The sequence below is a fragment of the Pipra filicauda genome, unplaced genomic scaffold (genome assembly GCF_003945595.2).
Source record: "Pipra filicauda isolate LSUMZ 115617 unplaced genomic scaffold, ASM394559v2 scaffold325_size820570_pilon, whole genome shotgun sequence".
NCBI lineage: Eukaryota > Metazoa > Chordata > Aves > Passeriformes > Pipridae > Pipra > Pipra filicauda.
The window spans coordinates 773,810-800,963 of NW_024104449.1; the positions used below are offsets into that span (position 1 = coordinate 773,810).

Sequence of the window (27,154 nt, forward strand, 5' to 3'; positions counted from 1 at the left end):
AAGCATTTTTAAATACTTCTGAAGAACTACAAGCAATTTTCTTGAAGTAGTGTTTCTCTGAAAAGAGTTTAGGCAGTGAGTGACACATGCTTACTTCACAGAACAGTTTCTGACTTTACGCAGCATCTGCTCACTTTGGCAACATGTTTTCCATTGTCAGCCTTTCACAACTAGCAGCTCTGGCTTCCTTTTTATGCCTGATCTGCTGTTCTCAGGCCATGGGTTGAAATTAAACATGTATATGTATTGCTTTGTGAATTAAGTGTATTTCAATCTGGCAAAACATGATTAGCTAGACGTGGAAGTGCACCTTGCCACGTTTCTTAGAGGTGTGAAGCATTTTCACAGAGCTTTCTTTTGCGTTCTGCAAAAGAACAGAACTTGGTCTACAAACACATAGAGTTGGGAAAGCATTCATGTGATGCCAAAACTCACTGTAAATTCTTATTCAACAGCTTGAATACTGCTTACAGAGTTGAAATATCCTTTACGCTAACACCACAGTTCTATAAGTAGCTTTCTATTAAGCTAGAATGACTTAACCCATTCCTGCCACTTCCATAGCCTATGTTCAAGCCCACTTTTGGGCTATCATTGTGATAAACTTGACTGAAGACTGCATACAGCTGGGAAAAATTTGCCCCAAACGTTAGGGGGAATACTGTGTGGTAGGGTATTTTTCAGCAAGACCTATGAAAACAGTTATACAGTTGTTTCTAAAGGAGGAAGGGGCAGGGACTGACGTGGCCCAAGACTCCTGATGTATTAAACTCCATATGAATTAGCAGTGAGAATTGGCCTCTAATACATGTAAAACCACTGCCATGTCAATGCCCTGTTTTCTAAGGCAAAAGTAGCAGTCTTAGTGGGAATAAAATCCTATTTACACAGGTCAAATAGCATTTATGTGTCCCTAGAGGAAGATTGATTGTCACCCCTGGAAGTGCTGGAGTGTTTGGCTGAACGGCACATCCCTGTGTTCCTGCTGCCTCCCGCCCCAGCAGCACCAGAAGCACACACGCCAGGGCCCCTTGGCTTCACAGCCCAGCCCAGAAGGGTATTTATTCTTCTGTAGGCTGCAAAAACAGGAAGTGACACTTCAAGTAATTGTAGATTTACTGTGAGCCCATGGCTGGTCCCTCTGCATTGTCCCTGCTTTCCTGTTTGAGCTTGGAGGAAGTGACCAGAGGGATGGGGGGAAGGGAAACCTCGCTGTGATGGTTCTCCAACAGCAACCTACATTGCTTAGGGGAAGAGTGACGAAAACATATTCAAACCTTTGCCAAAGGCTCTCAAGAAATATTTGACATCTAACCTATAACAACAAGTGGGAGTTAAAGGTTAAATCACACACAACCCAAGTGTTTGGGAAAAGGATATGTTTATGTCATCAACTTCTGTTGGGTTGTAAAGGAACAGTGCATGACAGTGGAAAGGGCTCCAGCTATCAGGAAATACATGGTGGCTTAGTGCAAGTATCTGTGAACATGAATGGTGCCAGTTGGTTCTATATATTCACGTTTTCATATCCAAATGCCTTTTTCAACTCAGACAGTTAAATGGGAAGAGCACAGCATGGACACCATTGGCTACTTTCTTTGCCTGTGTTCATGCAGACATGAATTATTCCTCAAGTACTCTAGTTTCCCCTGCAGTATCACTTCTTGTGGGGAACTGCCACTAGAGAATCAGACAATCAGCATTGCCCATTCCTCTCATGTAATTTATAGACCTAAAGAATCCAAACTAGCAATGTGTTTTCTAAGATAATATATTTCCCCAAATTAAATGATGGAAATACTATCTTTGTTGCTAGGTGCCAAAACACTGGAGAGGTTATTTCATTCTATATAATGCTAGTACTTTGGTGGTTGTATTTCAGGAAAAATCATTCTGCTGGTCATCGCTTTTTTGGTCTGTTGAAAAAGAAGCTGAATTTGGGAGGATCTGTTCCATGAACTCAAATAAGGTTTTTTTCTCATTTAATTTCTAGCACGCTGTAGGAATTTACCAGACAAAGACTGATGAACCTGAAGAAAGAAAATCAGTCTTATCCTGAGGTAATGAATATAATTTGTATGTTGTTACAGCTTTCTCTTGTTATATATTACCCCCTAATATATTATGTATATTGTTATATATTACCCCATTACCATTTGCCACCATTTCTGAGAACCCATTCAAAACTGCTAAAACTGGGTGAGACAGATCCCATTTGCTAGCTGGGATGTGTCTCACATAGCTTTAGCAGTTTAGAATGGGTACGCAGAAACAGTTGTTTCCTCTACCAACACTGTTGGTGGGAACTGTTGGAAGAAAAGTCACCTCACATGCCTTTTTAGATGGATAGATCACTGATAATAAAGGGAAGCTATATACAGGGTTCATACTAAACTTCTAATTTGAGATGGCTAATATTAATTAAGGAGAATCCTGCTGAAAAAAATAAATTTCCTATATTTTGCACAAATAAAATTAAAAATAACTTTGGGACACGAATTAAAGGCCAGTATTAATCCTCTGTGAATGTGCCCCATTCATTAAGAAAAAATTTAATAATGCATAATCATTCCCAGTACTCAGTATTATATGCCAACAAATTGTAGCATGAATATAAACATTGTGCTGGCAGGGCAAAAATGACTTTTGGAAATTTTCCTTTCAGAATAGGCGAAGCTGCAAATAGCACTTGAAGGGAAAAAAAAAAGGTAGAACAATATATCAAATTAGTGTTGCAGCATAGGTTTTCCTATTCATGTTGTGTCAGGCTAGAGGTTATCAATGTTTATGTAGTTGTGTGTATTAGACAATATGCCTTGAGATACAGACATTGTGCCAGTAGTCCTCATTTATAAAATGAAATAATCTGAAAGTTACTCTAGGACACTTGATTATCTTATTTTTAGTTAAGTCCTTCCTCGTTAGTGTTGTGTGTTCCTGTTAAAAATATTTTCTCTTAATGATTTTCTCTTTCCTACAGTTAAGCAGTTGAGATTTGAGTCTCAAAGGTTAGAGGCAGAGCCAGAGGTACCACTGAGCTTAAAGACCAGATCCAGATGTTGAAGAGAAGGAATTAAGATGGTCTTCATTGACCATCTTCTATACACCATTCTTTCCCTGCCTTATTATCTCTTTCCCCTTGTGCTCACTAGGTCAGCTCATCAGTTATCTGTTTGAGTACACAGGTGTCAGTGTCACTGTGGTGTCAATTCTCACCATGCACTGGTGACAACGGAGTCTTCTGCAAGAACAGAGGAGTTAGAGGATATCCACCTTTTCAGTGTATCACAAACTGACTCTTCAACGTCCTTCATTCCAGGCAATAGTGTTGTGGTTGTGCTTTTTACCCTTTTCTCTTTTCATTAACTCCTTATGCTCAGGAGATGGAAGTAGGGTGAGAGTCCATGGCAAAGGACACTGCTCTCAGCAGAGCTAAATCTTTGGAGGCAGGCACTTAGCGGCTGAGAGACGTTGGCTGACCTCAAACTGTTGCTGCATGGACCATCTCATTTCACTGGTTACTCTGATTTTTCCTCTTTGCTCTGAGAGTCTTTGATAAATATTTTACAGCGCCAAGAAAGGGACTGCAACACAATAAATCAGTTTTTCTTCTGGATTAGGAGGAATTTATATCAGGTTAAGAGAATAAGCATGAATTGAACTTCAGCTTTCAGAGGCAGCAATGCTTTGAGATAATCAGTGCTGTGAGATTAGAAAAGAGGTATCTCAGGGAACAGAGGTCGCCCCAAGCCTTTGCCTTTTCTTTGAAGAGTTCCAAAAATAATGGTCATGGGTCTGTGGTCCAGGAAAATGTGTGCCAGAGACCTCTATAGAATTGTGGTCCTGCCCACCAGCAACAGATCTGCTGAACATGATCAGTTGGTGTATTTTCAGTGGAAATATTATTTCTAGTTTAACAAAGTTCATAAGGAAGTGTCATAATTTTACTTTGTTGTTCAAGTGGAAGTACAATATTATTAAACAACTGATGATACCACCACATTGTCCTCAATTTTAATTTTATAATATATGGTTAAATGAAGCTTCAGTGTCATCCAAAATACCTATGGAGGGAATTATGTGACATAACCTCCATATTTTTTCCCAATGAGTTTCTTTTACAGACTCCTGTTATTTAAAAAGAGTTCTTCAAACTGTTGTAGAGCTGCCACTTGAAATTTTTTTCTTATATAGGAGAAAAAGTGGAGGTGCATGTCTCTGAGAATGCTATCACAGCCCGTTGCACAAATCTTACTCCTTGCAGTAATACATTTCAGCTAAAATTTGAAAAAATATTGCTATATTATTAATAATTTGCTTTCCCCAGAAGCAAACTGACATACAAAATGTTTCATTTTTTATCTTAGCCTTGTGGCCCAACCATGCAGTCACACCTTATCATTGTGGTATAAATTTAAAATGTCTTATGAGCGCTCTCAGCTTTGATGGGATACAGACATCAACTGGTCTGTCCCTTGAACTGTGACCTAAAACAACCAGGCTTTTTCCTTCCCCACGGGAATCATGTGATTGCACTCTCAGCAGATAATTTTTCACGGATTCTTTTATGCTATTTCCTACAGAGGAAAACCATCCTGTTATCTCGCTTTAAAAGATTACTAACGAGCATTTTTATGTTTTTTGGTTTTTTGGTTTTTTTTTAAACATATGTCTCCTTCCCTTTCGTTGCTTATCTAAACCCATATGCTTTAGAAGAAATAAGACAGGATCACAGATGTATTTTTTTTCCCACAGGACAGAAAATAAGCAGTGATATATATGATAATAAGAAAATTCACTATAATATAGAATGAAAAATAGCTAAACAGCAAATTTGTAATTTCCCACCAAAATAGAAATAACTCAGAGTTTAAAGTCATCACAGAAAATGTCTGTAGTGTCAGACTCTGAATTTCAACAAGATAAACATTTCAGGAAGGCTTTATGTCCTTTTGTTTGTGCAATCCCTCACAAGGACACAGCTAACATGCCTTCCTAGGCTGCTATCTTACATTTCTGCAGTGACATTTTCTTAAGAAAACAATTCAAGGAGGTTTTCAAGGGCTCGTGAGATACAGAAAATTCTCAGAAACAAAAGTATGATAAACTGAATACTGCACTCAGTTACTCTGGTTTGTAACTGAAGTAAACCAGAATTTCTGCTGCTGTGCTTGATAAAAGACTCACCGTCACTCACAGGTGCTGTACCATATGAAGCAGGCTGCCTTACTGTTGAAAAAAATCGGTGACAGTGTCAATTCCTAGTCTGTCTGAAAAAAATATGGATATTTTGTATGCAGAGACAGGGTCCATTCATCATACATAACATATACCTTTAAATGACATTGCATGATTTTTATAAACAAGCGCATCTTCCTTTTGTGGAAAAAAACCCAACCATACGAGTCAAATATTTCTGTAGTGAATGACAAAAGCCTCCAATAAATAAAAATTCTGATTTAAGCTAATTTGATGGTCTGACAACACGTATTCACTGCTCTTTCATTGCTTGTGAAAGTGATTATTAAATGAGTAGCAGCTGCCATACATAAGCAAATTCAAACCATTAATTCCTGTCTTAGCTTTCAGATCCTGAGAGTGGAAAAATCATGAAAGGAAGTGTTTCTTACAAGATTTTCCTTTGTGATATCCACAAAAGGCTGCTTTCTCCTGTTTTCCCCCTGTGGATTATGATTACTTATGTTTCCAGGCATCTGACTACAAATCCAAGATCCTAGGGCTCTTTTACAAGTCCTAAACTGAGTGACTTCATATACTTCCTGCATGCTTTTGCAATTCTTTTGCTATAGACATTCTAATTCCGCTCCAGGGAAAATTAAGATGTTTTTAAAAACTGGAGTAAACTTAACTCACCAAAACTCAGTGGTGTAATGATACAGGTGGGATGGGACAGTTTTGTCATTACAGGAAAGGAACATTTGATATGCAAATGTGCTTTTTTCAGCTACTAATGACCTGTCCTGAATGATCAGAAGAAGAACACTAGTAACTACTCCTTTAACTCAGGTAATATAGAGCTTTATTTTTACAAGTAAAAGTTCTGAATATGATATAAGGATGATACACTATCAGGGTATAAATTGATTAGTTATACACCAACTGTTGACTAAAATTCTCCTACATTTCTCAAGATGTGTGACAAGGAACTTTTCAAAACATAGGGGACTGGTGAAATTTCCTGTGTTTTCAAAACTAGGCCAAAAACAAAAAATATTTTTTTAAAATCGAAGTATAACTTTATTATTTTTTCTGAACTACAGAATCACTGTCTGTCAGAAGGATCTTCATTTGATACTTCTGTAGAATATGAAGAATTTTTCTCTTGATTAGTTCCAGCCAAAAATTCATAAGAGTTTTGATTTTCCAACAGAAATTTAGAAAGCAATAAATGGTTTAAAATCCTGTTTTCACAAGTTCAAGTAATTTTTCCATGTGCTACAGGCCTGGATGGATTGTGTCTTTCATGACATACGATGCTCTCACACACTCTGAGGTTACTGGAAAGTTTTCCATCCCTCCAATTTTACAACATCTTTCGAACAAACAAAATAAATTGAGCTTCCTCAATCTTTTATCGTAATTCCTTGAATCACTATTGCAGATCTCTCTGTAAATTTTCAAAGTCATTCCTTACTAAAAGAAACTGTTGATACCAGCTCTGGTAAGATTATTGCAGTGACAGGTTCTGCAATTTCTGTATGAAATTACTTCCTTACTCCCACCTTCAGGTTTCCTGCTGATGCATCTGTGGATTGCATTTAGCTTCTTGCACAGACAGCTGTGTTCAGATATACTTTTCAGTGTTGCTGCTTTCCAGGATACAACCTTCTACCCTAAGTGTATCTTGCAGCTATGCTTCTAGGTATCTGGCATAGCATTTAGCTGTGTTAAAGTGATGCTGCTGAAACAAATATATCTTAAGAAGTGACCCAGGCCAGCCTATATAACTGATCAGTTCACATCTCAGTTACCTCTCCAGAGAATTATCCTGATAAGTGCATGTATTGCTAGGAATTTATATATTTTCATCAATAAGAACTAATTTATATATTTTCATAAATAAGAACTAATACCCATTTCCCTTGCTCTAATACTTCTGGTATATCAGCCAGCCAGGTCTTTTATAAACCAAGATTTTTTGCATTCATTGTGTTACAACATTGCAATACTTTTCTGAAGGAACAGTCTTTCCATGATCTTGCCTGTGGTTGCTAGTAGACTCCCAATTTCAAAGTTTATAAAAATGCAATTTACAGACTGTTTAAGATACTTTCAATACATATTTTTGGAACAAAAATGATATAATTTTACTGAAAGATGAACTTATTCCGAATTCAAGCTCAATACAATACTCCAAGCTCAATACAAAAGCCTGATGTATATATTATTCTGTTGCTATCACAATTTAATTTGCTCAATAGTTTTACCATATTAATAACTATTGGCTAAATATTTTTTCTGTAGCAAGTTAAAATAATTCTCTCCTTTTCTCTTTAATTCTAATGGCTGTGAAGTTTCAGCAATTTCTTTAACTTCCTCTTTCCTTTATCTGTGTTTTTATCCGATATTATACTTTCTGGTGGCAGAGTATTTTCCACGCTCAAATACTGTTAAAAATATATTTGTTCCTCTTGATGTTATTTTATATAATTTGGCCACCTTTAGTAATGATTATCAGTTTTAAGCACCTAGGAAAGCCTCATTTTACAGATTTCCAATTGCCTTTAAAATTTTTTTTGGTATCACAAAGAAGGTTTGAAGGATCCCTGATCAGTATTTGTTCTGGTTGTTAAACCAAGTTATATGAATCTCAGGGTTTCTACTGATCATTCTATGCTGCAGGAAATATTTTTTTTCTTTCTTTATTCATTGTATATGAGCTGCAGAGAAAGGTAAATGGTGCCTTCCTATAAAGACTTGGTAAGTGACTACAAATACAGGAGGTATATGTGACAAGATGCAGTTAGTACTACAGACCTTATAGAATATATTCTCAAGTACTCAAAATTAATTTATCATCCAGGTGATAAGTTAAGAAAGAATTTCCATATATATCAGATTGGCACTGTATTTTTTTTGAAGCCTGTAACATACAGAGTAGGTGAAGCATGCTCAGCTAATTCAAGTCCTTGGTTGCTGTGATGCTGGAAAGATCATGCAGCAGCAGAGGTAATTCTTTCTACTTAAATATATCTTTCTGTTCAGTTTTTGTCTTCAGATTTGAGAGACTGGATCTTTTAAAGAACCTAGTATATATAAGTCATAACTATTCTGTATTCTATTTCCACATGGGGAAATTATCAGTATAATTACATCTACTTGATCTATTTTTACTTACACAGCACCTAAACCTCCTAAACTGACATTCTGTGGATGGACATATTTTTCTTGAATCTTTTAGAAAACAGGGGGATTGCTATTTCTATTTCCTGAGCCTATTCAATAATCTATTACATTGTCTTAGCACTATCCCATTTTGTGATTTATAATTTAAGACGTGAATTAGTATAAAATCAAGGTTCTGTCTTTCTGAATCGTTTGCAACTCTAGACCATGCAATATCCCCACTGTCTTTCTTAAATAGTCTTAATAGTAACCAATGAGTTTAATATCCAGTCATGTGAGTCATACCACTGCAGTTGAGTAATACCATCTAGCTTAAATTTCTTTTCTAAATTTGTATTTTCAATTCCCCTGATTCTCAGAGTGGTTATAGGAACAGATTATTTTTCTCATTCTGGTTCTTCAGTCCTTTTACATTTGTTCATATGTACTTGCAAGTTCTTCTGCATAAACTAGATGTTCTTTCTTTTGTACAAAGGTGGAAATAGCTCAAAAGCCACCCGTTCTACCTTCCTAGAAAAAGCATCTCTGGTATTGATGCTTTTCTGGAGTTGTTTCCCTGAAATAAGTATAGTTCTCCTAGTTTATGTTATAGCTAGAAATGATCCTGTTGCATGGATAACTCCATAAGAGTATTAAACACAGGTAGGGAAGCTACATATGTCTATGCCTAACCTCTGAGTGAGTATGTTTTCATTTATGGTGGGTAGTATTCACTTGGTACAAAGATGAACCTTCCCTCCTGGATATATGGTAAATAAAACTTCCAGTTTGTGCCTGGAGTGGATGAAGCAGAGACCTCTTGCAGAACGAAAGTTTTGTTATAGTAACGAGGAGACAAACATGTCTTAAAATAGCCAGACTGATGACTTGGCATCAATAATAGTCTTTTCCCACCCGAATTTCGGAGAAGTTAGGTTCAAATGCGTCCCTCTGGCCTGCTCAGTCATGTTTCAGGTCTCTTGCCTGTTAAGCGGATATTTTAAAATTTTTCTCCAAAAAAGAACTCAGAAATTACTAATTTTGAATAAACCAGAGTGTGAGAAGCTGACTTCGTCATAGGGAGCTGGTGGAGGGCACCAATTACTGCATTTTCTTTGATAGCCCAGTGAGCAAGTTTCATAAAGTAGTAAATTTTATAGATTTGCTTCATCAGAAAACCTAGTATGCTCCACACTCCTTACTGATGAATAAAAAGGCTGCTTTTTGCAGAATCACATCATTCCTTTATTGAGCAAAGAACATCACATATGGGATATGCTCTGTTCTGAGGAGGTTTAAGACTTTGGGGAAGAGGACTTAATCTCTTCCTGCTGGTAGGTGCAGTCATTCAAAGCTCTTGGGCTCTTGGGTTTCCTCCAAAAGTTCATTTCATAGGGGCTGGTGTTGAACTCAGAACTCTTTCTAGATGTGTTATGAATGTAGGTGTAAGCAATGCTACAAGAGAACTTAAAGTCTGCACTCAAACCTACTTATAAAGGGAATAATGTTTGAAATGATGCACAAAAATCACGTTTACATTAAAAATTAAGAGATACATGCAAAGACAAAACTCATACTACCCTGCAGCAGGGATTCTGAAGTTAGTGATGAACAGAGGGAAGAGATGCTCCTGTAGTGATATTGTGCAGGCTCTCTGCAGACCCAGGGAGGCAGAATACGTGTATATGCATGGTGGGGAAGACAATGACATGTGCTTTGTCTTTTCTGGAACACTATGCAGAAATTCTGAAGCACTGTAACTGAAGCAGCCAGTAGCAGCAAAACAAAAATGTCTTTCTGGTCAGCAGCACAGACCACATGGTTGGTGTCTTGTTCACTGCTCCTGCATAAATGGAAAGAGGAAGGAACTGGATGTGAAACACCTTGTGCATATAGCAGCATTTAAGGAAGATATTTATATAATACAGAAGTACAACACACTTCTCTGTTGCTGAATGGAAAGACATTTTCAGGAGGAAGCTCTTTGGAGCACGTATTAGCTGTGAGGGAGAAAAATGGAGCTGTAATGGATCATATAGACAGGATATTAGAGAAACCATGCTTAGAGCTAGTGCTGAGGATAAACGTCATTTCATTATGGGCCAGGGGTATGCCAGACATATGGATAGTTATCAAGAGAGCCAAAGCATTTGTAGATGTCCTTTCTGTTTTCTTGTCAATGGAGAGAGAGTTCATAGGACCCCCTAGTAAGAGAGTTCATCAGTGTTTTCTTGGTCTTGAAGGTTATTTTTGAACAGAGACATATTAAAGGTCATCACTTCTTTGTTCTGTGTTCATAAGTGATGTGGTTTTAAAAGCAGGCTTTTCTGCTTTGTTTCACAAAGTAATAGCATCCTTGTGATACAGATGTAGTTGCTATACATGAGCCCATTATTGTTTAACAAGGCCTCTTGCAGACGGAATGTATAATTTTTAGGAAAAAATTATTTTAGATTTACTCTTTAATTTAGTTGAATAATAGTTACATTTGACCAGAGCTTAATTAAAATGTGATAACTTCATAAATCCAACTGGACTGAGTTGTCCTTCCTATATGAATGTTATCATGAGCTTGGATGAAATTTCTATTCCTTTATTTCATGCCTTATAAAAAAAATTAAGCTAACTGCAGTTACAATAAATAGCATTCTTAAGTCAAGGATCAGGTTCTGGTTGCCTTACTTTTGCTGAGTGGCATCTTCATAATACACTGTTGCTAATATTGAAGAAATATAACTAGAAAACTTGCTCCCAATGAGAGTGAAAGTACTACTAGTACCTTATATGTAATATAAATACAGAATTCACAGTACTGCAAGTGTGGCCTGAATGAGGAGTCTAGTCCCTTCCTCAGCCTACTGACTGTACACTTGCTCAGACAACCCAGTCTGCAGTTGACCTTCCTTGCTGCCAGGGCACACCACTCACTCATGTTCTGCCCTTTGTCTACCAACACTCTGAGAAACTCTTTTCAGTCCAGTGAATTCCTAGCCTGTACCACTGTGTGGGCTATTGCACCCTTCCTGCAGGACTTCGCATTTCACTTTGTTGAACTTCATGAGGCTTCTGTCAGCTACTGTCTTCTATCTGTCAAGATCCCTCTGAATAGCAATTCCTTCATCCAATATGTAAATGCTGCCCCAAAACACTGTAAACCTTGCTGAAACTGCTTTCTATCCCACCGACCAGCTCATTAAGGAAAATGCTGAACCATATCAACCCCTGAGGAACTCAGCTTCTAACTGGCCACCAGTTTGTATTGCTGATGACACCCCTAGCCCTTTGGCCCCAGCAATGCAGCCAGTTGCTAACTCCCCTTGTTCTCCGCTTATCCAAACTGTATCTCAACAGTTTGTGTGCCATTACACACAAATATGCAGTACCAGCATATTTTGGAAGTCCCTACCACTCTGTTTCTGTACATATTTTTGATGTGTGGATCTCATGACTATGTTTCTAACTGGACCATTTGTGTTATTCATGACTGTGGGAGAGAAGAAGACTATGTCCGCTCTCTGGCTTTATCAGGTCTGTAGGAAGAGCTTGAGTTAAGTGCTTATTCCCAAATTTTTAGTCAATGCCTGTGATCACTGACTCAGCTGCTGGCTGCTCACCTAGGACATGGTTAGGGCTAAAGTCAGATTTTTCAGTGATGTATTGCACCTGTGTGCTAGCCCAAATTTGAAGACCTCAGCTTGATCCTAACAGAGGCTGGTTCTGTCCCGAAAAGAGACATCGCTGAGGATTTGGTCTATCCAAGCTCCAAATCCCCAGTCTTTGCTTAGGATTGTAAAAACATCCTCAATGTTATCTTTGTGGATGACTTGAAAGAACCTTCAACTTCTTGCAGTAACGGTGGATTTGCTTTAATTTTAAAGGAGTCTAGGCTTGAAAATAAATAGTAGTTTCTTTATTAGCTGACCCTCATTCTGTTAACTCAGGTGTTTAAACAGCAAAGAACCTGCAAAATACATGGAAGTCGAAGTCAGGCTACTATGTCCTGTGTGGATACAGGAGTTACTTTGGAACTCTTCATAATGCATTTACCTAGACACAGCCAGCTGCAAGATGTGGGATCTCCTGAAAACATCAAAAGTCAAGTAATCCAGTTATAAAATCAAAGTGTTTCACTATTGCACTAGAAATCAGTGCTGACAGAACAAGAATAGCTTTCTTTTTTCTGCTGTTTTATTTTCAGACAAGAGTGTGGCTTACTGAGCTTGTCAACTTGCAGCTGACCTTTAAAGGCAAGCACCTGTCTTTACACCCCCATTACCCTCCTGTCTACAAGCTCCAGCTGCCTCCTCTAACATGTTTACTGAGCACTTCAAACCCTTGAATTAGGGGATAGCCAGTTTCTCAGCAGCAGGCATTCTTCACCAAATGGGACACTTCAGCTCTGTTTCCACTGTGCTAATGATGGGATAAACTGTATACTTGTACTCAGGCTATGTTCAGGCATCACTCTCTGTCCTTCTCTTTGTGGTTAAATGATGCTGACCACAAAAGTCCCTGTGCAAAGTAGACTAGAAACCCTGAAACCTCTGATAGCTGCATAGTTCTGTAGAAGACAAGTGGACCTGCATGGTGTACCTGTAGCCTCCATGTCCACATAAACTTCTGTACTTCAGTTTTGTTAGGCCTTCAAACCGGCAAGTGCCATGTTGCCTCAGTACTTCTAGTTCCTCCAGACCTGTGTGAAGGAGTGTGTGGGAAAGGTCCTGCCTGCTACCCCTATCAGTCCTTCCCAGCCCAAACATGATTGTTTGAAGGCCAGAGATACTCTGCGATGTTTTTTTCTCCCTGCTTGCTTGGGAAGACTAAGATATACTACTTCTCTATTTAATCCCCCACTTTGGCAGCTGTATGAGAATGCCTGTGAGAATGGTGTAGGGGGGTGTTCAGTTATGTGAAGGTTTGGGAGAGTTCTGGTACATCTCATTGTTTATACCTTTAGGCAATTGCAATGGTTTCTGTGACTTTGAAGGATATTTTTCTCACGATTCCTTAATATTCTTACAGGTCTGGCCCACTTTGGCACCTGTGTAACAATTAATTTACAGATTCTATCTGCTGCAGATAGGTTTTTGTTTATTCCCGCAATAAAAAGGCAAGGGCTCCCCTAAGCTTGCTCTTTCCCCAGGTGATTAAATTCAAGAGACTTACATGCAGATTGAGACCCTGATTTTCAAGGATAGTAAAGTTTCTGGTCTGTATTGCTGATGTCTCAGAAATAATGAGATTATGTTATGCTGAAGGTGGAGTGTTACTGATTCAAGAAGTTGGGTTTTGAATAATTATATAAGTATCTTGTTTCTATTTCATTTTGACATCTATTAATCTGCAGCAAATGGAAGGGACGGGATGTGTCACCCAGAAGCAGAAGTCCCAGCATTTCCATGCAGAGGGCATGCCTGAGGAAAGGTAGTGTGGTGACATGAATTAGCAAGTGTGTTTTCTGGACAGAGTGCTTGAGCTAAAAGAACTTACTATTTCATATAATCTCCATTAAATTACTCCAGAGTAGCAGAAATTGCTTTGCAAGCTGTTTGTAGCAGGCTATAGAAAGCTTTCCTTGCAGAAACAGGGAAAGAGAACCTAAAGACTGTGCAGAAAAATAGAAAAGAGAGTCTGGTATCCTGAGTGAATCAACCAAATACCAAAGGCCTGAGAGTCAGGAGGTTTTGTTGCTGTTCAAAGAATCAGATTAAAATAAATAAAAACAAGGAAACACACGTGTGTGTGTGTGTGTGTGTGTGTGTGTCCTTGGTTATGGTTACTAGGTAGGTTTGGAGATTGAAATAAAGTTTGTACTGTGGAGATTCTGGGGAAAGTGGGAGGTTAAACACTTCGGCTTGTCACTGTATTTCATGAACTTTCTTTTCTAAGAGGTGTCTAATACTCCGAGATGTAAGCGGCTCAGTTTCTGAACTGGAAAGGTTTGGCACGTGGCTCTTTTGGAGAAGGGAATGGAAGGAGGTGGAGGGGATATGTGTAGCATGAGCAAGTCTCCATCCATTCAGTTCTGTGTAAGTAAGCTACAGCAACAATGTTTCCAATCTAAGTATTTGAATTAGGGTAGACTATTCTAAATCTAGAATTAAAACCCTTACAAGTACTGATATGTCTGTTTCATGTGCCTCAAAGCAAATTTACAGACTGTAAACTGCAGTGAAATTACTGCAGCTTCTACAGATAGGCAAGAAGCAGCACTCCAGTTCTGGCATCGTTACCTCCTGGGTTATCCGTGAGTACCCTCTGTGGGTATCGCTGCGTAATTGCAAAGCCAGCCACAGCGAGCAGTACTCGTGGAAAAGCACCACAAACAAGTACAACCCTCCAGCTCTTTCAGCTGATTGTCTATGCCTTATCCTATAGGATCAAACAATGCTCTCCAGTGAAGGGCTGGGAGCCACGTTTTGACCTTTTACACCTTCAAACAGAGGCTGTCCAGTCCCACTTCTCTCCATTTGCTACTGCTGAAAAAAACTAAGGTGCTGATCTGTTTGAATGTTTGGGTCACAGAATCTCTTGAGCTGGGGAGGCAAACCCCCCAATCCTCTGGGAAATAAATCACCCTCTCCTGTAATTTATTCTATTATTTCTGCTTTTAGTTCCATTAGAAATACAAAACCAGCTCAACTGAACTCTCTTTCTATTGGGAGAGGCATGTAGTATTTCACAGGAAAAAAATTCCAGGTCTTCTTGCAACACGTTGCTTCAGTTTGTCTCCCAGAATACAAATAAATGTGGCATTGGATGCCCCACAACACGTGAAAAAGATACTACTGAAGGGCTCTTTGCATTCTTTGCACACGATAAAGGGGAGGAAAAAACATGTGATGAATGAGTTGTTTTTCTTGATTCAGAAGTCAAAATACTCAGTGGTGTTTAGGTTCTTTGTCTGTGTTTATAAAAGATTAAGTCTATTTTGTAGAAGTGAGTGTTCACATTTACTCAGTAAAAAAAAAAATTTTATAGATAATGAAAGCCAGTTAGTTTCACCTGGTAAAACAATCTTATAATTAGAAAAAAAATGAGTGCATACTCTTTCAATCTCCTAATAATTAAAAGTTCTTTCCAAATATAACCATCTAGTTATTAGCATAAATTTGTACCTAAATTTTCCAGATACAGATAGAATTCCGTTCCCCTTTGTTGCAGTCAATTTATGCATAAAAAAGAAGAATCCTTTAGTGTTCAAACCTATACACTTTTATTAGAGTATTTTATAAATCAACCTCTTGTAGTGAGAAGTATGAATACTTCATTTCAGGCTGCATAACTGATCTTTGTAGGAGATTAGAAAAGAAGACATTTTTCTGTCTTCTTTTGTACAAACCTGTCTTGTCAGGGCTCCAGAGGTTAGGAAGTTGCTGTCCTTTAGAGCATTCTTTAATGATGAAAACTGTGTAAACTGAGATTAACACCTCTCTGTTTTGATCATGGTCCATAAGAAGAATCTTATTGCAACATGAATATGAAAATCACGTAGATCAGCGGTGACTTGTAATTTTATTACAACTCATTTCTATGTCACATGTGCGTAATGCATAAAGCTCCAGATAGGGAAGATCAAAGTAGTTGATTAAAGGCCCATTTAAGTCTGTAAGTGATGAATCCCGTCCCTCTGTGTTGAGGAACACATTTGGTGCGGGCAGCTGCAGCTCGGTGTGCAGCTGCAGGTTGAGCTCTGGGTGGTGAAACTCCCAGGTAAGAGGCAGTGAACTACCCACCCTTTCAATAACAAAGGGCACGGGGATCTGTGGCCCGGCCAAGGGACCGGACGCTGAGAGACCTGGCAGGAGTCGAGGACTCAGCAGGAAGACCCTGGACATGCACAGCCTCTGAGGATATAAAAGCCCGGGCAGTTCCTTGTTCGTCACCCCTCCCGGAGGCACCAGCTCGAGCTGTTATTGTGTTGTTGCACCGCGATTAAATTATTTTAAGCATCCAGACGTCTGACGCTCCTTTATGGGAAACTTGGGGTCGAGTCGGCAAGGAAACCTGGCCTGACTGTGTGAGTGGGGTGTGTAGGGAGTCAAGCGGGGACCCGTCGGGTCACTGGAGCTGCCCGCGGTGATGGGGCTTCGGTCTCAGCGTTAAAAGTCTCTGGTGGTGCGAGTGTGACTGTCGGAGTGCCTCCCAGTGGTCCCAGAGTGACTGGAAAGTTTCCTCAACATTTGGAAGTTGAATGTGTGAACAGATACTACATCAGTAAAGCAATTGCAGCAGAGAGAAAAATCAAACGCATTATAAAAATCATTGGTCACCTGAAAGTTGATAAGCAGAAGCTGGGATTTAATATGTTCACTGTAGGACCAGTTCAGATGCAGGATCTGCAACTGGAATTATTCCTTCCAGGGTGTTGCTTAGAGATTGATTGCAAATCTGGGATAAAATGAAGGATCTGGAAATATAACACGAAGAGAAGAGACTTCCTGAACATCAGTTCCAACCTCCATCTGTTGTGGACAGCTATAAGAGCATTTCCAGCTACATTTTAGAGCTAGTTAGATTGTTTCTCATTCCACTATACAGACTGTCCTCAGCCCCAGTCCTCGGAGGGTTAGGCACATTTGCGGCTCATAATGCACTCGTGAGTGATTTATAGCTATTTGGTTACTTGGTTATATAGCTATTTGGTTACTCATCATTGTATTTCACTCTTTAGCAGCTTTTCTTCTGAGTTTTTATGCCTCCTAAAGAGTTATACGTATATGTGTATATAGTATTTTTATGTATAGTGCGTTTATATACTCTCTCTCTATATATATATGTACACTATACTGATATTTTTTGATACTACTCTTTACTTCTTCTGACATCATCCTAGTAGAAACTGCTTCAGATTAAATTGGTGTTTTCTTAGACAGTGCTCGGAATTGTACGCAGTTCTCCACTCTCTGTAAAAAAATTTGCCATTTTCTTGCTGGGATTGCACCCAGAAGTGTGGTTTAATCATCCTTTAACTTAATGTATTTCAGTGCATTTTCTTTACCTTTGTTCTTGGTCAATCCTAGTTGATGATTCTGGTTTTATGAAGATTTTTTTTCTCCCTGGCAGTCCAGTTACCAGATCAATTTGGTACAATCCTCTTCCAAGCACTCCACATGGAATTCTATTCCAGTTTTCAGTTATCTACAAGCTTTCCTTTCGAAGAGTGATATCCAGCTCTTAAAACTTCTGACATTTAGCCAGCAGAGCAGTTTACCATTTTGTAATACGTTGCCTGGCATGCATAAGCTACTTGATGTTTTCAGCAGCATTTTTAAAGAAATAGTTTTTTGGGGGAGTGGCAATGACTGAAGGGTACCCCTCACTTTCTTGAAATTGCATTAGTATTTAACACCATTTTGGCATGGAAACCATCCTTCTCTAAGGTCCCACCAATTTACTGCTGTAACATGGCTGCTGTTAGAGATCTCATGGAGTTTCCAAAATATTCATGTGCTATGTAGTTTCCTTTGCTGGATGGATACATGCACACAGTTATAGATTCAAACTCTCCTTCTACTGTTTGAACTATAGTGTACAGTTACTGCTTGTACAACTACTGTTGTTCCACTAGATGGTACCACAATCATTGCAGACGCTGAGATCTGCATTTTTGTTCTATAATTTCATAATAGCTCATTCATCTCATAATTTTAGTATTTTCTTTTTAGTCATACGGAGTAAGAGTTACTGGGAAAAGCCTGAGGACGGTGTAGACCTAAATCCCTTGGAGACTGTCAGACATCTATATAACAATTTGGGGATATTGATATAATTGGATATGTCAGAGAAAAGTGAAAGGAGGAGTTCTCATTTCAAGCTTGCTCAAACTTGCACACAGAGGCAACAGCCAAATTTAGTTTCACCCAAATGTCCTCTATTACTTTGAACTAGCCACTAGCTGATATTAAACCTCATATTTTCATATCTTCCCTGCAAAGGAAGTGTCATCCACAATCACCAAGGCAAAAAAGAAAAAAAGTATAAAAAACTTTCTTCTTTGCAGTACAAATGCACTTTGAGTTCTTGGGGTCATGCATGTTTGCAGTGATTTGCAGTGATGGCTTTATTCAGAAAACACATAAGAGCAGCCCTTTACTTGTTAAAAAAAAAAAAAAAAAGAAAAGTAAGATATGCCTTGCTATATAATTTGCAAGGTATCAGAATAGATATATGTGAAAATAGATTAGATTCTGGATTTGGATGACTTTTGAAAAAGTATCATTCTTACACAGAAAGTAGAACTTAAATTATTAACAGTAGTTTATGTCAACATTTCCTTCAAAAATAATCTGTGCCCCCTACCTTGATTATCTCTGATTATGTAAATATATCAAAACAGTTGTAGTTCTGTGACTACTGTACCCTTCAGTCTGTCACTGGGATCCTGAGAAATCGATAATGAATGACGATGTGCCTGAATAGATCCTCTATTCATGCATAATTCATGCCAGTAAAAAGAAAAAAAATTAAAAAATCACTTCTGGAAGCAAAAAACACTAACAAATATTATGTAAAATACATCTTCTCAGTCCATTACATTGGCATAACACATGTACAAGATGTGTACCAGATTGCAGAACTTTTTATTGAGATTCTTGCTAAGCTTTTTCTCACAGTCTTTTGACTAAAACATTCCCTGCCATGTGCCCTACCACAACAAGGGACCTCTTGCTCACCTTTGCCAATCAGGCCATTTCCCCCAGCAGGACACAGCAGGTTTGATCAGGCGGATGCTTGTTCTGGTGCAGCTCAGTGCAAAGCTACACTGGGTGGCATTCCACGGCTCCATGGTTGCCTTCAGGAATTTCTGAGGGTGCTCTGTGTTGCCTTTATTCATTCTGTCTACCCTTGTTTCCCTGCTTCACTATTCCTCTTGTAGCAAGAATAAATTAAAGTCTTGTGTTGCAATATATCTACACTGCTACAAAGCTTTCAGCTGACTTACATTTCTAAGTCAGTATATCAAAGGATACTTACTTTGACACAGCAGAGAGGGTAGTAAAACTCAGAATAGTTTTACTTAACCTGACCACCTTACTCAAATGCCTGACCACCCTTTCAGTGAAATTTTTTTTTCTAATGTCCAATCTGAACCTCCCCTGGTATAATTTAAGGCCCTTTCCTCTCATTCTTTTACTTGAGACATGTCAGAAGAGGCCAACCTCCAGTATACTGCAATTTCCTTTCAGGTAATTGTAGGGAGTAATGAGGTACTCCTTAAGCCTCCTCTTCTCCAGGCCCAATAAACTCGGTTTCCTCAGCTACTCTTCTAAAGACTTATTTTCTAGACCCTCCATCAGCTTTGTTGTCTGTCTTTGGACACAAACATTCAGATTCAACCCATCACTGGCAATGGTTTTCAGCCAAGGATCATCTGCTCTTTGCAATAACCTCACTTTCTTCTCCTAATAGGTCGCTGTCCTAGCATATGTGTGCTTTTCAGTAAAGGGTTTAAAATAAGCTGGAATGTGTGTCACAACATTAAAACTTTTTGAAAAAGTAATCTGTCTAGGCTGGTTTAGAATCTTCATCTTGCACTGTAAGTTCTACCTCATTTCTGTGTAAGAATGATGCTTTTCCAAAAGTCAACCTAATTCAAAGTTCCTTCTTGAGCTTGTTAATAAAGCTGTAGTGATTTTTTTCCTGTAGTGTAGACATGCTCTCTGCACTCTATGAAATGGTTGAATTCATTCTCCTTTACCTTCTGGCCCCCTTTTCCACGCTGCTAATCAGTTCCTTCTGACAATTAACTTGCTTAGCTGTCTATCTTTTGAACATGAGTTTTGAGAAGTGGCTTATCTGAAGAAGTATTCATGTTTGTCCATCTAAGTGATCTTTAGTGCCTGGGGATTCTTGTGATTGTAGAGTACCAATTTGACTGAACACTTATTCAGCTATGTAGAAAAGGAGATAAAGAATAAAATTATCATCTCAAAGCTGCACGGGAAATATAGATGAACATAATTTATTAGCCTACTTGTGGTTTGGCCATAAAGCTGGGATAATGTCTCTTATTACACACAAATGACGCTTTATTTCTTTCTTTATTTAGTGTATCTATTTTCTAGATAAGAAAGTATTTTACATTAACACTTAGGCATGGATGAAGAAATTAAAAATGTTTCTGAATACCTGATATACAGCTTCTTTTTTATCTAAAGCAGTTTTAAAGCGATTGCTGGAGTCTTACCAAATCAGAAACACCAGAATGTCATTGTATGAAATGGCTAATCAGGGGAATTTTTTCACAGTAATTTTTCTTACGCCAATTGGCTCTTTATATGCTCTTCAGAGAGGCTAACTACATCCTCGTGCAATTGAAGATAAGCTGCTCAACACTAAAAACTGAAATCATTCAAACTTAATCAGAGATGAAGTATTATGACTGAGAGGTTTGGTTTCTTCTAACATTAACTAATTTGTCCAATTTGACACTAACTGTCTTGTGCTCAGTTCCTTGATTGAGTTGAATGATGATGGTGTAATTTGCTGTGTTATCTTATGTCTAATCAGCTTAACTTGTCTGAATGTCCTTGACATTTATGGATGTCTTTGCTCAAGTATATTATTCCCCCTGGAGTTTTCCCAAAAGGTTTGGATTGAGAGACATTCTGACGGGTCCCAGTGATTTATTTCTTGGTAGACCTTCAAGTGGACTCTGAGAATTAAATGCTTTTCCTATCACTTCATGTTTTTTCCATTGTGAACAAGGAAAAATATTTAAATTTAGTCCATTTTCCTCTTCAAGGTCAACTCTCTTTAGTCTCATCATTTCCCATCCAAAACTGACTCTTCTATGATCATGCAAAGGGACATTATTAGTTATATGTGCATAATAAGAGATTGCTGTCGGATTGCCTGTAGTGGATGTTTGTATGTAATAATTCCTAATAAAAGTATGAAGCTTTTATTTTAGCTGCTTTTATATTGCCAAAATTTAACTATGTTGGCAGAAACTTTTTCCATTTCTGATCTCTGTTCTTGCCTGGCTTTATTTTGACAGCTGATGGAAAGCTCTCCATTTTTTCCTTCCCTGAACCCTTATTCTGCTTAAGTGAAATAAGGACAACAATTTACTTTTGTCTCTCCTGATCCCATGTCCATCAGTTTCCAATTGAAGTTTTTGATAAAAGAGTCCTATCATCTGATATTGGATTGTGTGGATTAGCTAGAAGTAATGTGAAGGAAGATTTTGTATAACTGGCTGATGGTTACATTAGTTTCTTATTTGTACAATAGTCTATTATTTCTTTCTAGAATTCTGTCTAGTTGTTCACCTCTTGGATAATACTCAATGAAGTAATAGTTTGTCTTAGGTGACAATGATTTGGCTTGAACCATTCATTCAACTTCCCTTAAGGTGTGTGTGGGAAAATATTATTGTTGCACATGTAAAAATCCATAATTTATTTAAAATTAAAATGCATAGACATACGCACGTACACAAGGTATGCAAAGCCAAACGAGACTTGAGAAATAGTATTGATGGGAAGCTCAGGCTGCTATCTTCTTTCTCCCAGCTTTTTTAATGGTAGAATACAAGAATTATCTCTTACCTGGTATGTAAAATGGGAGTTAATCAAGGTGCTGTCTTATGTTGAAACTGGGGCTTTGGATTCCTGTCCCTCTACTGTGAGAACCAAAGTTAAAAAGTGAGGAAAGCAGAAGACAGCAATTGGAGAGCTTGTATTGTTGATCACCAACCTGTTGTGCTTTAATCAAACTAAGAAAAGTCTGTTATACATGCTCTATTCTTTCTGCCATCCTCCAGGGACAAGACTTATTGTGGCAGTTTTGTTTGGGAACATTGTGTTGTGCGTAGTGCTTTGTCTTAGGGAATGTTGGTTAAAGATGTTTGCTCTTTGCTCTGGCTTCAAGTTGGGCTTTACAGTAATTCTTTATTTGATGGGAAAAACTCTGTTCTCCGTGTCTGGATTTCTAAATGTCAGTCTAAGCTTCGGGCTTGATGTAATTTGCTTTCCAGAAAGACTGTAAGAAACAGGTGAAGATGCAACATGAAGAGTGCAGGATATTATAAACAGTGGAAAACTGCTATGATGAACATTAATAATCTGCTGAGCATTCCCAATAGCCCAGTGTACTCCACTCGCTAGATTGATATTTTAACCTTTTTAAACAGTTTTAAATAATCTGGTTATTTTATCTTTCTATGAAATCTGATAAAGAAATTAATTTCAAGTAAATTCTGTTTCAATGAGTCTCAACAGTGAGCAAATTATGTTTAGATGGTAATTTTAAAGGAGCAAAGATTTCTAGATGAGCAAATTCTGTAATTTACATCCTGTGACACTTGGTGCTGGCTGTAGGAGGAAAGTCCAGTATTGTGTCATGGTCAACAAGAGAAAGAAGTAGTCAGAGTCACTTAATGGAGTTATATTGGGTAGTTCATGGTTTAAATATTATATAGGGTTTATAATATTTGTCTTTGTCTAGTACTCTGCTTCTGCAAATGGTTCTTTGCTATTTGCCATTGCACTGCAGGGATTAGAATATCCCAGAGAACTGCTGGGTTCCTCAGGGTGGCAAGCTAGAGCCTGGCAGCTGAGACCTGTCCCATCCAGTCAGGGGGCTGGAGATCAGAGAATTGGCCCCAGCTCTTGGCATCACCAGTGTCCTTGGCTGTGTCTAGTTCTGTCCTGGACATCTCTAGGGATGGAGATTCAGCCTCTCTGGGCCATGATGTAGTGTTTGACAAACCCCATGGCTTAAACAAAAAATAAATCATTACATCTGGTTGGAATTTCCCATGATCCAGCCTGAGTTTGTGGTCTTTTGTGCTATCACTGTGCTACTCTGAGAAGACTGTGGCTCTGTCTTCATGTCTTCTGATCAGGCATTTATAGATAGTGGTGCTGTCTCCCCTTTGCCTTCCCCTCTGAAGGCTGAATAAACACAGTTCTCTCCACTTCTTGTATTTTCTGTGCTTCAACCCTTGTCCATCCTAGTCCTCCACTGAGCTCATTTCTTTATGTCCATATTTTGGAAATGATAGTCCAAGATAAAATCTCTTTGCTTCATGTTGACTTCCAGATCTTCCAGTTAACAGCAGATGTATGCCCTAATCAGTAGATGTATGCCCTAATCAAGATTCTGTGGAGTCTTATTTCTTCAGTAGATAACTTACGAGCTTCATGTAAAATGGAACAACATGATAGGGAGAGACCGACCCCATCTGAACACTAGCTTCCATAAAAGCTAGCTCACTTTTCCTGTTTGTGGGGAAAATTAAGGTCAAATGCCTATTCTACTTAGGAAAGGATAATTTGAATATGTGTCTTTCCTACAGACATGATCACAGGAACTACTCTAATGCTGAGTAAAAGATGGATTATATCCATTATTTTTTCCATTAAAAAGTCAATATTTGCAAGAGACATAGTTGGGTATATTATTGCGCCCTGAGTAGCTTGTTGACCTCAGGATTTGATACATTACCTGAATCTTTACATTTAAATAAGGATGTTTTGTGGCAAGGGAATAACTGTTCAGGTAATTTAGGTTCTTTCCAGAGTGAATGTCAGCTACATGGTAAGTCTGTGGATTGAAACTTTAGACATGGGTTCTAAAACTGAGGTTAAACCTGCCTTTATGTACATGCCTGAATTTGATCTTCATTTTACAGCAGAAGCACATGCTGTTTAGAAGAAGGGAGCCTGGAGGCCACAGGTGAACAGATTTCTAGATTATGTTCCATTATGGCAAACCTCAATGTTATACGCGTTTTTGGCTGCACAACTATTTGTTTTGAAGGTGGCCATGACACCACATTATAATCACCCTTAGGTAGTTATGTATGTCTCTAATGTCTCATCCATGAAAAAGTGGACAAGAAATGACTAGTACAGTGCAGATGTTAGCTGCATAGTTAAATGTCCTTATGCCAAAAACCCAGTTGGAGCCTTAACATTCTTTCGTATCATGTAAGCTTGAGGAGAAGCTCATTTCCAGAAACAAGTACAGAAGTTACTTTGGATTCATGTGTAATTATTAGCTACGTGTTTGGAATTCTTACCTGAATTGCATCAAGACCCTATTTTGCATTTAAGAAAATGCAAATTTAAAACTGTTATGGTTTTCTTGTTAGAACAAACAAGCCTAGCATAAGCAAATGCTATCTGCATGCGTCTGTAGACAGTTCTGAAGAAGCTCAGTGCTGTCTCTTCTGGGAGGATTATTAGTATCCACATTTACAGTATTAAATGAGGTTTGCAAGTGTTGTCCTGTAGATAAGACATGCTTGGTGAGAGTACAGTAGACTATGAATAGAAGTATTGGAGCTATTTCTTGTGCCACACTTTTATCTTTAGAACAGATTCTTAGTGACAATCTTCTTTGGGACCCATGTTATTGCTACTTCTTCTGAAGACTGAATGATTCTCCTTTACAAAGGAGGGGTCAAGATCCTGTAATGGGTATGGTCAATATTGTTTTTATCAAGACAGAATCAATTAACATGATCTCCTTTTTCGAGCTCGGAGCTGGCTCAAAACTTCTCAGCAGGCAAAATCAATCAAAACTGAATGTTGATCTCCTGGAGCGCAGGAAGGCTCTACAGAGGGATCTGGACAGGCTGGACTGATGAGGTAAGGACAATGGTCTGAGGCCAAGTGCTGAGTCCTACATTTCGGTCACAACAACCCTGGGCAGGCTGTGGGGAGAGTGGCTGGAAAGTGGCTCAGAGGAAAAGGAATTGGAGGAGCTGGCTGACAGCAGCTGAACATGAGGCGGCAGTGTGCCCAGGTGGCCAAGAAGGTCATTGGCATTCTGGCTTGTATCAGCAATAGCAGGAGCAGGGCAGTGACTGTCCCCCTGCACTGGGCACCGGTGAGGCCACATATTGATCGCTGTGTTCAGTTCTGGGCCCTTCACTACAAGAAAGACACTGAGGTGCTGGAACATGTCCAGACCTGGTGAAGGGTCTGGAGCACAGGTCTAATGAGGAGCAGCTGAGTGAGCTGGGGTTGTTTAGCCAGGAGAAAAGGAGGTTCAGGGGAGACCATATAGCTCTCTGCAACTACCTGAAAGGAGGTTGTAGTAAGGTGGGGTTAAGGTTTTTCTCCCAGGAAAATAAGTGACAAGATGACAGGAAATGGTCTCAAGTTGTGCCAGTGAAGGTTTAGGTTGGAGACTAGGAAAAATTCCTTCATAGAAAAGTTTGCCAAACATTGGAACAGGCTGCCCAGGAATGTGGTAGAGTCAGCATCCCTGGAAGTGTTAAAAAAAATGTATGGATATGGCACTTGAGGACATGGTTTAATGGCAAACAGTTTGGCTTGATGATCTCAGAGGTCTTTCCTAACCTTAACGATTCTATGATTCTGTGCTTGTGACATGGTAGGATTTGTTGAAGGGACTGATGAGACTGCGTAAAAGGACTATTAAGGCTATTAATTACTGTAGATCCAGAATATACTGGGTGATTTGAAAGATCCATATGAGGAAGGATAGGGGTGTATATTCTCTCTCTTTGCTGGGAATCTATTTCTTCTTCTGCTTCACTACCCACCTTCTCATTCACCTTGTATTTGCCATTTTTGAGCAGCTCACAACTGCCTATATTCACCTATTCTTCCTCCAGCAGGTCTTCCTACTGTTTTGGGGGAATAGGAGGGAGGACTGGTCTAGGACAGAGCTGGAGGGAAACCCCAGAGAACCAAACTTATTTATCCTACCCTTGCCTTGCAGAAGACAGCTACTGTCTCTTCTGGGAGATGAAAAATGCTACAAGTTCCTCTGTCTGGCAAGAAGAGCAAGAACAGGGGCTGTGCAGGTTGGCAGCTGGTCAGGCTGGACACCTGGACATGTGCATATGGAGTTGTTAACGTGTCGTACATCGCAGTGTGCTGTGCAGGGCAGTCTCCAGCTCTATGTGCCCTGATAATGAAATTGTAGTGGGATCCTGGGACAAATCTGGATACAAGCATAAATACGATCAGATTAAAACCATTATTGTCTTCGTGGTGATTGCTTAATGGAATGTTTTAGCCAAAAGGGTTGACTTTCAAATAAGTTTAATTTTAAAAACTGCTAACACTGTTTAAGAGTGTTAAGTAAGCTTGACCACTTCATGATATATTTCAAATAGCAGAATTACGGAGGACTTGGGAAGATCCTTTTTAAACAAGAAGAGGGATTTGAAAAGAATAATAAATCATGTAAGAGGAAGAAATGCTGTGTGAAACTAGTAGAAACTGGATTAAACAGAAAATAAACCATTGCCAAAATGCAAAAAAGATTTTCCTTTTTTATTGCTCGCACAGAGTAACTTAATTTCTATAATATTAACTTTATTTGAAAAGGGAAGCCTTTCTTTTTCTAAATAGCTTCATGCAATGATTTTTGTACCATCTCCATTCTGTACAAGAACCTGATAATTCAGGTAAAAAAGACACTGAAGTGCAGAATGGTGTTTATCTGAATGGATGACATGGTGCAGAGACAGAGATGTTTGTCAGGATCAGCAGGATTCTTCTGAGAACGCTTTATAGAAAAATGCAATTTTACTTTACTAACATTATTTACCCACTTCAATTGGTATTGAGTAGTATTTTTGTCCAAACAACCACCCTGAAGTTTCAGCATTCCAGAAACAGTTTTATTCTGTTTAGATTCTTGATACTCAGCTACTAAAGAAGGTTTATTACTGCTGACAAAACTGGCAGAGAGAACGTGGTTCTTATACGCAACCTTGTGCTCTAGAATGCTTGTGGTTAACAATGTCCTGAGTTTGGTCTCTAAGAGACCTCATTCAAAGCCTCTGAATCAGAGAGGGCTTGAAAATGATATA

At 38.7% G+C, this 27,154-nt stretch overlaps 1 long non-coding RNA gene across 1 annotated transcript; it reads left to right on the forward strand.

Annotated features, from left to right (window-relative positions):
• The first annotated feature begins 1,998 nt into the window (after positions 1-1,998).
• Positions 1,999-26,282, forward strand: LOC120323712. Its single transcript, XR_005564471.1, has 5 exons — positions 1,999-2,060; positions 5,966-6,027; positions 23,990-24,033; positions 24,839-24,950; positions 26,053-26,282. It is a non-coding gene; the product is annotated as an uncharacterized LOC120323712 (long non-coding RNA).
• Positions 26,283-27,154: the final 872 nt, after the last annotated feature.